The sequence below is a fragment of the Aquarana catesbeiana genome, linkage group LG01, assembly GCF_042186555.1.
Source record: "Aquarana catesbeiana isolate 2022-GZ linkage group LG01, ASM4218655v1, whole genome shotgun sequence".
NCBI classification, from domain to species: domain Eukaryota; kingdom Metazoa; phylum Chordata; class Amphibia; order Anura; family Ranidae; genus Aquarana; species Aquarana catesbeiana.
In genome coordinates this window covers 175,937,346-175,949,349 of record NC_133324.1, presented here as the reverse complement: position 1 = coordinate 175,949,349, position 12,004 = coordinate 175,937,346, and positions in this window count along the sequence as shown.

The following is a 12,004-nucleotide window of genomic DNA, read 5'->3' as shown; positions in this document are numbered from 1 at the left end:
ACTTTCCTGTGGACAGTCAAATATTGTCTACAATTCTTTTTACCCTCCACTCCCTATTCAGTGTCATTAATCAATACTGTTAATATTTAATATTCATAACTATTAGGGAATGTACAGTATCTCACAAAAGTGAGTACACCCCTCACATTTTTGTAAATATTTTATTACATCTTTTCATGTGACGACACTCAAGAAATGACACTTTGCTACAATGTAAAGTAGTGAGTGTACAGCTTGTATAACAGTGTAAATGTGCTGTCCCCTCAAAATAACTCAACACACAGCCATGTCTAAACCGCTGGAAACAAAAGTGAGTACACCCCTAAGTGAAAATGTCCAAATTGGGCCCAATTAGCCATTTTCCCTCCCCAGTGTCATGTGACTCAGTGTTACAAGGTCTCAGATGTGACTGGGGAGCAGGTGTGTTAAATTTGGTGTTATCGCTCTCACTCTCTTATACTGGTCACTGGAAGTTCAACATGGCACCTCATGGCAAAGAACTCTTTGAGGATCTGAAAAAAAGAATTGCTGCTCTACATAAAGATGGCCTAGGCTATAAGAAGATTGCCAAGACCCCGAAACTGAGCTGCAGCACGGTGGCCAAGACCATACAGCGGTTTAACAGGACAGGTTCCACTCAGAACAGGCCTCGCCATGGTCGACCAAAGAAGTTGAGTGCATATGCTCAGTGTTATATCCAGAGGTTTTCTTTGGGAAATAGACATATGAGTGCTGTCAGCATTGCTGCAGGGGTGGGGGGTCAGCCTGTCAGTGCTCAGACCATACGCCTCACACTGCATCAAATTGGTCTGCATGTTTGTCGTCCCAGAAGGAAGCCTCTTCTAAAGATGATGTACAAGAAAGCTCGCAAACAGTTTGCTGAAGACAAGCACATGGATTACTGGAACCATGTTCTGTGGTCTGATGAGACCAAGATAAACTTATTTGGTTCAGATGGTGTCAAACGTATGTGGCGACAACTGGGTGAGGACTACAAAGACAAGTGTGTCTTGCCTACAGTCAAGCATGGTGGTGGGAGTGTCATGGTCTGGGGCTGCATGAGTGCTGCTGCCACTGGGGGGATACAGTTCATTGAGGGAACCATGAATGCCAACATGTACTGTGACATACTGAAGCAGAGCATGATCCCCTCCCATCGGAGACTTGGCCGCAGGGAAGTATCCCAACATGATAACGACCCCAAACACCCCTCCAAGACGACCACTGCCTTGCTAAAGAAGCTGAGGGTAAAGGTGATGGACTGGCCTAGCATGTATCCAGACCTAAACCCTATTGAGCATCTGTGGGGCATCCTCAAATGGAAGGTGGAGGAGCGCAAGGTCTCTAACATCCACCAGCTCTGTGATGTCATCATGGAGGAGTGGAAGAGGTCTCCATTAGCAACCTGTGAAGCTCTGGTCAATAAGAGGGTTAAGGCAGTGCTGGAAAATAATGATGGCCACACAAAATATTGACACTTTGGGCCCAATTTGGACATTTTCACTTATGGGTGTACTCACTTTTGTTGCCAGCGGTTTAGACATTAATGGTTATGATTTTCCTGGAATTTGTCTGATATTCAGATTGTAATTGCGGAGAACCATCTCCTTCCTGCAGTCATTGTAATGTATGTACAAGCTTCAGCAGTTGAACTTGTCTGTCATTGTAAGTGATTATTGCATTGCAGACTCCAGACTAGAGGGCTTAAATCTAATCACTGGAAGGCGTTGAGATGTTGGAGAGTCTAATTGTAGTACTGAAAGCCAGCAGCTCTAGTTAACAAAATGGTGCATTTCTCGTGTGGCCCTACTAAGCTCATACAGATAGACACATGTGGATATTGATCAAAAGTCAGCTAAACAGCTTGTCACCCTCCTGGATGGAAACTGGAGCACCAAGAGAAAGCCCACAACAAATAAAGGTTAATATATTTTTATTGTCCTGAAAGTGGAACTCTGGTCAAGACATTTTTCTCTGTATTGGGTAGGCGAAGGAGCATTTGAACTTCTGTCAGGTTTTTAGTGCTGTCTGTGTCCTCCTTGAGGAGGATTTTTTGTGCTTTGTATCCCAGTAATGGTGGTTATGGAAACTGGAAGGGAGAGGAAATTTCTCTAATAGAGAAACAGGCAGTAGTAAACTCAATTTTTAAATAAAAATATGGGAAATGGTTAGAATCTTTTGTCAGGTTTTTGGTTGCTGTCTGTGCCCTAACTGGGAAAATTTCCCCTTACTTCCTGTCCAAGAGAAAGTGGCCCCAGAAGTCTCTGCCAATTGTCAACCCATTACACATCCACTGAATCTGTGCTATCGCCTGCCTCAGCTACTGTAAGTGTAAAAACAAATAACTCACTTGAGAGTGTTAAAGGGTTGGAGATGGTTATTACAGCCTTTGGTAACCCTGACAGTGCCTTTATTATTTCACCATTTATGAGTGTACATTTTAAGCACTGATCTAGGGCAGGAGATAGAACAGGCTTTGTGAGGACTTCTATTGGGCTATGAGCTGGGACTTCTGTTATGAGAGGGAGATAATTCAAATGAATAACAATACACACAGCTTTTCCTGAAGAACAATGATGCATTATTATGACATTTTTAAGGTGGAGATTCAGAATAATAAAAACTGCTTTTTGTGACTGATTATCTTAATCATCAATTGTAAACCCTTACTGTATATCAGCACAGTGAAGTGACTAGCCTCAGATGATACACAGAAATGAATCAAATCCTTCAACGTAAGTTGTACCTGTTTATCTATTGCCATTTGTCCTGTACAGTCTTCCCAAACTCAAAATCTCTCAGCAGCAGAAAGCAGGGATCGGGGATCTGACATCCAGTGATGGGAGTAAGTCACACATGTGCAAGTCACAAGCAAGTCTCAAGTCTTAATCTTCAAGTAACAAGCAAGTCCCAAGTTACTGTGGCGAAAAGCAAGCAAGTCAAGTCGAGTCCCTGCTAGAAGTCAAGCAAGTCAAGTCATTTATTTTGGTCAAGTCACAAATTAAGTCAAAATACTGATCTACCCCGAAGCCGGGACTCAGGGGAGCTTTCTTTTGTGTGTGTGTGGGGGGGGGGGGGGGGGCTTTTGCCTAGGCCAAGACACAGAACTGGTGGTGCCAAGTCATTGCAAGTCATTGCAAGTCAAATAGCCCAAGTCAAAGTCAAGTCCCAAGTCATTAGTGACAAGTCAAAGTCAAGTCGAGTCATTTATTTAATTTTGTCAAACAAGTCGCAAGTCCTCAAACAGGTGACTCGAGTCAAGTCATGTGACTCGAGTCCCCCACCTCTGCTGACATCACATACACTGCAGGGCTAGAGCACAGAGATCCCTGAAATCTAAGGCTGAGATGTGGTCTTAAAGCAGTTGTCCAGTCATCTGTTCAAAATGTAATAGTCAGTAGCTACAAAAACTGTGTACCCATAAAATAGCAGTACACTTTGTACAATCATTGCTCCCCAAAAGCAAAATGAGAGCAGCTACAATCTGATACTGTAACAGATCATGGATAAGGCAGGACATACAAGACATCAATTTGTGAGAATAAATTGAGCATCTAAGACATAAGGTTCATTTGTTCATGGAAAATAGCAAGAGAACAACATCCAGGCAATCAAGGCAATATCATGCAGTGTGAACCACTGATGTCTTCACGATTCTGAGGCTCAAATGGAAGATATGAGTGAGAGGCCTGGCCAGAAGAAAAAAAAAAGGAGGGGGGAATAATCTAGACAGCCATGGCCAATACTGTGTGAGGGAAGCACAGAAGGGCAATCGGCAAGGAAAATAAAGAAAAAGCGAGGTAGGGAAGGAAAATAGAGACGAAAGGTAGCTGCTGACTTTTAATAGTAAGACACTCACCTGCCCCAGGATCCAGCAATGTCCTCATCCGATACAGTTTCTTCACCGGGCATTGGTCCCTGGCGCCAGCATACTAACTATGGATAGCCAGCTGTGACTGCTTGCAGCCTCACAGCCGGCTGCTCACTGCACATGCACAAGCTGTGCTGTGCTATTTGATTGGTCCTGCAGCTTTCTTGGACTTGCGACATGTCCTAGAAGGCTGCGGGAGAAGGAAAGGGGCCGAACTTCCACTCGGATAGCCACGGCGATCCGACCAGAAGTGAAGGAGTGGGTACTTGTAAAAACCAGGTACCCGCTCCCTCCAAATGATGGCCCAATTGTTTAGGAGGAGGGGGGGAACAGAAATAGCAGAACTTCCCCTTTCAGGTGAAGTTCTGCTTTAATCTATTAGGAGTAAGCCATTCAGATAGCAGAGAGAGGAGAGACCTGAGAGGAACCAGACCTGGTGCTTTGGATTCAGGTTAGTACACTAGTGGAATGTGCTTTGTTCATTTTTCATGTCTGAGGTTTGCAACCAATTTAACTTCCAGATATTTCTGTTTTGGAAATATTGATATACAGTGTCTTAAAAAAGTATTTATACCCCTTGAAATTTTCCACATTTTGTCATGATACAACCAAAAACGTAATTGTATTTTATTGGGATTTTATGTGATAGAACAACACAAAGTGGCACATAATTGGAAGTAAAAGGAAAACGATAAATGGTTTTAAATTTTTTTTACAAATAAATGTCTGAAAAGAGTGGCGTGCATTTGTATTCAGCTCCCTTTACTCAGATACCCCTAACTAAAATCTAGTGGAACCAACTGCATTCATAAGTTACCCAATTAGTAAATAGAGTCCACTTGTGTAATTTAATCTTAGTATAAATACAGCTATTCTGTGACGCCCTCAAACAGCATTATGAAGGCTAAGGAAAACACCAGACAGGTCAGGGACAAATTTGTGGAGACGTTTAAAGCAGGGTTAGGTTATAAAAAAATATCCCAAGCTTTGAACATTTCACAGAGCACTGTTTAACCCATCATCCAAAAATTGAAAGAGTATGACACAACTGCAAACCTATCAAGACATGGTCGTCCACCTAAACTGGTAGGCCGGGCAAATAGAGCATTAATCAGAGAAGCAGCCAAGAGGGTGCGGCAATGCTTGACAAAAAGCGCTGAGGTGAGAGGGGCCCTGTTGAATGGCAAAAGTGGACTGTCCCTGGGTTTATCCGCTATCTGGGCCATGAGTAGATCCAAGATAGTTTAAGCTGTGGATGACAGTAGGCCACAAAAGCCAAAAGGTATTGACTGTTGTAGCAATCCGGGTTAGGGTACAGTGTTTGAAACGTCTGAAAAGTCTTCCAGGCCATGTTGTAACCCTTCCTCGTGTTAACAGATAGTGACCTGTTGATCAATCCTAACGCACCAGCCCAGTGTGAATCTAATACATGCTCAGGAGCGAGGAATGCGGGGATGGGGTGGCACAGATGTCTGCATTTGGAACCTGCTGAAAAAATAATGGAGAATTAAACCAAGATAGCTGCGTCCGCAGCTGTATTCTGTGTGCCATTGATAAACTTGCAGTGAATGTGGAAACTGGAGAGACAACCAAATAAGTCTGCGTACAAAAGCCATGATGAGCAAAGAACCAGACCTACCCTTGTTAATAATCTCAGAGGTTGCCTGATTGTCCAGAAAAAACACCACAGTATTGCCTGTTCACAAGTGACCCCATACCTGTACTGCAGACACTATAGGGTAAATCTCAAACAAAGCGGACGTTTGTGCGAACCTGGGAATCGTCCGGTAATGGTCCCGCCAGCAAATGTATGCCAAAAATAGCCACATAGCCTCTGGTGGCTGCAGCATCAGTAATGACCTGCGGAGACAACACCGAAACTGCCGGGATGAACATGGAGATGCTGTTCCAGTGCTGGAGGAACTCATCCCACATGTGTAGATCGGACAAAGCTGCAGAATTCAATTTGACCCTAGAATAGGAGTCGGGGGCTGAGGTTAACAATGCCAACAACCAGGAAATAAAAGACCTGCCCTGGGGAATGATCCCCATACAAAGTTTAGCATACCCAGCAGAGATTGCAAATCTTTTCTGGAAACAGCTTGAGAAATTGTAAACCCCTGGATCTGATCCCTGATTCTAGCTGACTTGCCTGTAGGCAAACTAGCCTGCATGGACCGAGTATCTAACACAATCCCCAAAAAAGTCAGTGTGGTGACCTGGTGTTGGATAGCAACATGGTCTAATGTCGTATTTCTGGTATTTCATTTCCTGGTTGATGCAGTCAGATGGCCTAAGTTGGAATGTAACCAGTTACACATCAAAGCTTTGTAGCATATATGTTTGATTACAAGCTTCAAAGAGAGCCACTGCTGCCAAGATGACTGATGGGTTGAGCTACAGAAGATCAAAGGCCAAGATGTCTATGAAGATTTGACCCAGGTCGGACAGTGGCGATTCATGGACAAACGCTGCCCCCTAGTGGACAATACATTATGCTTCCTGGAGAATGGATAGATATTAGGACTACCGTTTGGCAATACCTCATTGGATAGGAGGCAAGTGGGGATGGCTATGAGTGGGTGTGAATGTGAGTAAAAAGGGCACACAGAAGAGAGATAGCCCCCCTTTTCGCTGTTGGTTCAAGCCGGGTGGCTGCCTAAGCCACATGGCTATCTCTCTTTAACATCTGAGCCTAGTCGATGATACAAAGCCTCACGGAGAGCCTTGTGATAAGTATCCTTGATATTCTTGTATTATATATTCTGATATGATGTGTATTGTTGGTATATGTTTGTGATATTGTAATATCTTTCACATTAGCGTTTCCTATTTCCTTGGGAGATAAAAAGACTTTATTACTTATAAACCGTGTGTTTGGTTTCATAGATAACCTTGTATTATTGTGATATCAACAGTAACATGTGGTCAGAGTTTTTTATAGACTAGCTAAATATAGGGATAGACAAATTAATATATAGGTACAATAATATTTATTGTATCATTTTACTTCAACAGGCCTTCCGTTTTCTTACTTGCCCGTGCAGAAAACACAGCCACGAGCTTCTGTAGATCAGTGGGTGAATGGTTCCAGCTCTCGATCAGGAGGTAATCGTCCAAATAGTGGATGACTTCCTGACAGAGTTCCTTGTGTGTGAGAATCCAACTGAGCGCTTGAGCAAAAATATCAAAAAGCCAAGGGCTGCTTTTGGACCCAAAGGTGAGCTTGATAGCGAAATAATACACACCCCTACACCTGATCCCATGCCACTGCCAGAGAGAAGGCAGAATAAGAAGAAGCTTGAAGGCATCTGATATGTCGGCTTTAGACAGCTAAGCATTCCTACCCATGTTGATGCGTTGGATGTCCTGATCTTTAGACGCATATTTGAGAGAAAATTCCTTCAATGGAATTGAGGAATTCAGACTAGGCACATGAGAACAACGAGAGTCTGACAAATCATAAATCAAACAAAGTTTATTAGAAGATTTCCCCTTACCAAACCCAGGGGTTTGACTCTCCAGTTATAGAAAGGCGGTATGAAGAACGCCCCTATGACAAAGCCTTTCTCTAGCTTGGTCTGGAGCAGCAAATCCACCACCTCTATGTCTGTGACTGATGACAACAGATTCTTACATTCAAAAGTGCCCTGTGGTAATGTAATGAAACCTGTGTGAAACCCTTGAGTGAAACCTTACACCACAAATTGACATAACATGAGGAAAGAATGGGAAGCCAGACAGGCCTGCAAGAACAGGACGTTGATGCGGCTTAGTCATGTAGACTTAGCTTGATTTAGTGAACAGGCAGACTTGGGGTGAGATCTGTAGCAGCTGGCACAGACATGCAAAAGGTGACACTGGCTATAATTGCACGAGCCATGATTGAAATTGTTGCAAATTTGTGACTTGCCTAAGAACTGAATTGGGCAGCCAAGTTTATCAAAACTAGCTGAATGAGCTGGGGTCGGTAGCAAACTTGAGGGTGCCCTGCAAGTACCTGGTAGCACGGGGGGTTCTGTGATGGGGCACCAGTAAGTAGAATGAGTAGAAGACTAGCATGTTGCAAAACTAGCGACCTTAACCCAGCAAAATGGCGATAGAACAGCTGTGTATCCATGTTGCTCCAGTCAGTTACCACCTGGTGCTGGGCAAAAATAGCTGGGGCTTTAGCAGAAAAAGAGTGATCGGAATCGGAAAGCCGACCCTCCGAATTTCTGCCCCAATTCCTCCACTGCATAGAGGTAGAGATTGAGCTCCTCCCTCCTCTGAGGACTGACAGAGCAAATTACATCCCTGAAAATGCTAAAGGCAAGAACAAAATCCAGAATAGAGAGCTTGTGATTAAGTCTGTGATTCCTGGTCTTGACTACCACAGAAACATCACCACAAGCATATGACTTGTCAGCGATGTCATGAGCCGCTATCAACAGAGCCATCTAGATAAAGGAAGGCCTGTAGATGTGGTGTATCTGGACTTTGCAAAAGCATTTGACACAGTTCCCCATAAATGTTTACTGTACAAAATAAGGTCCATTGGCATGAACCATAGTGTGAGTACATGGATTGAAAACTGGCTACAAGGGCGAGTTCAGAGGGTGGTGATAAATGGGGAATACTCGGAATGGTCAGGGGTGGAAAGTGGGGTCCCACAGGGTTCTGTGCTGGGACCAATCCTATTTAACTTATTCATAAACAACCTGGAGGATGGGGTAACCAGTTCGATATTGGTATTTGCAGACAATACTAAGCTAAGCAGGGCAATAACTTCTCCGCAGGATGTGGAAACCTTGCAAGAAGATCTGAACAAATTAATGGGATGGGCAACAACATGGCAAATGAGGTTTAATGTTGAAAAATGTAAAGTAATGCATTTGGGTGGCAAAAATATGAATGCAATCTATACACTAGGGGAGAACCTCTGGGGGAATCTAGAATGGAAAAGGACCTGGGGGTCCTAGTAGATGATAGGCTCAGCAATGGCATGCAATGCCAAACTGCTGCTAGCAAAGCAAACAGAATATTGGCATGCATTAAAAAGGGGATCAACTCCAGGGATAAAGAGATAATTCTCCCACTCTACAAGACTCTGGTCCGGCCGCACCTAGAGTATGCTATCCAGTTCTGGGCACCAGTCCTCAGGTAGGATGTCTGGAGGATATTAGTTATGAAGTAAGGTTGCGAGCACTGAACTTGTTCTCTCTGGAGAAGGGACGCTTGAGAGGGCATATGATTTCAATTTACAAAAACCATACTGGTGACCCCACAATAGGGATAAAACTTTTTTGCGGAAGGGAGTTTAACAAGACACGTGGCCACTCATTAAAATTAGAAGAAAAGAGGTTTAACCATAAACTATGTAGAGGGTTCTTTACTGTAAGAGTGGCCAGGATGTGAAATTCCCTTCCACAGGCAGAAGGGGCATTGATAGTTTCCAAAAAACTATTAGATAAGCACCTGAACATCCAAAACATACATGGATATACAATGTAATACTGACTTATAATCACACACATAGGTTGGACTTGAGGGACTTGTGTCTTTTTTCAACTTCACCTACTATGTAACTATGTAACAGGGAAGCTAAATTAAAATCTTTACCATGTAGAATGTCCTTTTTGATTGCCCTATTTTGTGGGATAAAATGAGCCAGAGTAAATGACAGCGAGCTAGCGCTTTTACCTGCGGCTAACAGAACAACCAAGGGGGTCACGGAAACTGCTTACATTCTGGGAATAGTGGTTGCCTTTCCAAGACCTCAACCCTGGCCCATAACTCCTGAAAGGATTTTGCCAATAAGCTCAGGGTGGAGTGGATCTTCGAGAGGGATGACCCGACCGAAAGAAGGGGGACTTGCTCAAGAACGGAGCCTAATGCACTAGGGAACAAAAGTCTAAAAGTTCCGCTTTGTGCGCTGAAGCTGGGTAGGAGATACCCCTGCGCTGTAGTTCAGCCATCAATCTGGGGATGGTTCAGAACCTCAGGGAGGGCGTGCTGACATGTTCGGAACCCCTAGCCAGAGAAGGAGGGATGGATGCAAAATCCTCAATGTCTGCCGCCTGAGACATGACCTACTAGACTGAAAAAAACTTGTATTGAGCACATCATAAACTCACGAAAACAATATACCCCCCTATTTTTTTTGTGATCATATGGTGAAAGTGAGTTCGCCAATTGAAATTTGTGTAGAAGATGGACTGAAAACATGTCAGCTAGTGAAATGGAAAGAACATAAGTCATCCGAGGTGTAGCATGCAAATTAAAAATGTACACTATCAGAGTAGTGAAATGTCGAACGTGTGACGTATGTGAAACAGATGAGGGGACTTACCACCGCACAAGTCAATAAAAACGATCATCTCAACCCGTTGATACCCATAAACGTGAGAGGTAGACGTAAAGGTGTAACGCTGTGAACAAGTAAAAGTTAAACCTACCCATGTACGTGATGAAACAAGAAATGGTGAACAAAATCATACCTACCTGTAACCAAACTGAAAACGAGGAAAAGTATGAACCCTCTGGGTCCTGAAAGTCACGCAGAAACGAGAACTATGGAAATCAAAAACACAAGCAAACAAGAGGCTACCACCTGGTCAATGTTAGAGTATCCTGGCGAGTACCAGGACCTGCCCGTAGAAACTAAAAACCCCCTCCTGATTTATTGTAATTAAATACCATAGATACCTGAAAACGTGTCAGATAAGATTTAAGAGTAGCGAAAATAGAAACAAATGACGTGTGTGTATGATCATCTCAATCCGTTAAACCCATAAACGTAACAGGTAACATTGTGGCGGTGTAATGCCGTAATCCCTGATGAGTGAAATCTTACCTACCCATGTTTATGATAAAAATGAAAGTTAGGTGAACAATAATATACCTACCTGTAACTGAGGAAAAAGTATGAATCCCCTGGGTCCTGAAGGTCATGCAGAAATGAGAACTATAGAAAATAAAACACAAGCAAACAAGAGGCTACCACCAGGGCAAAGTAAATATATCCTGCCGAATACCAGAACCTGGTATGGAAAATAAGTGTGGCACTAAAAAGATGTACGTTGTTGGGCAAAGCCGGACAGAATAGTATCTGAAAGGTAATATGCACAACAAAATGTATTAATGAGAGTAGATTGTGTAGGAACTGTTAGTTGACACTAGCAGAAAAAATTAAGTATCTAAACCAAAAGGTATATAAGTGGATCATATAGGTGGATCGTGAATATATCAACTATTAAGTGACCCCTAAAAGTACAAAAGCAACACAACACTGTATGTGAATATATAAAGAGAAAAAAAAAAAAAAAAAACTGCCAGTCCTAACTCTAGGGAAAAGCAGTTCTATACATGTGAACCTGAATGATATCAGGATTTAGGAACGTCACAATATTAAATAGACGTAAGTGAAAGTGTCCATGTGGTATGGAATAAACTAAAAAATAGTGACAAAAAAAATGTATAACATATGAACTGCCAGTGAGACTAAAAGTCCATCCAAAACTCATACATATGAATAATATCTCAAAGTCCACATGAGGCAATTTAGAACAATCAGCGGCCGTTGGGATGAGTAAGGGAAAACCAGAGAACCCCAGATTGACATCCACAAGATACGATAACAAACATCTGTATGCAGGGGATAGGTGTAAATACCCTTACCGGAAATGGTGGACTCCCAGCCAATGACTTGGGAGTCAAACTAGCTTGTAATGGAGCAAGGGGAGTAGCTCCTGGTTCCCCACGGCTGGAGATGATAGAGGAATGGCGACACTCACCGACTCTACCCCTCAATCTCACTGACCAGTGGCATCAGAAATGTCAGTGGCGGTTACTCGTTGTAGATCCAACTTCATAGGCGGGATGTTGTTCCTCAAAAATAAAGGGAAAGAAACAAGGGCTTCCCCATAGTGTAAATCAGCTTGGGACTAGCTTTATTGATACAGAATGATAAAAAACAATCCAATTCTTCAAAAAGGAATAAAAAGTAAATATAGCGCTAAAGTAAATGGTGGCAAGACAGGCAAAACAAACCCAATAGTTGATATATTCACGATCCACCTATATGATCCACTTATATACCTTTTGGTTTAGATACTTAATTTTTTCTGCTAGTGTCAACTAACAGTTCCTACA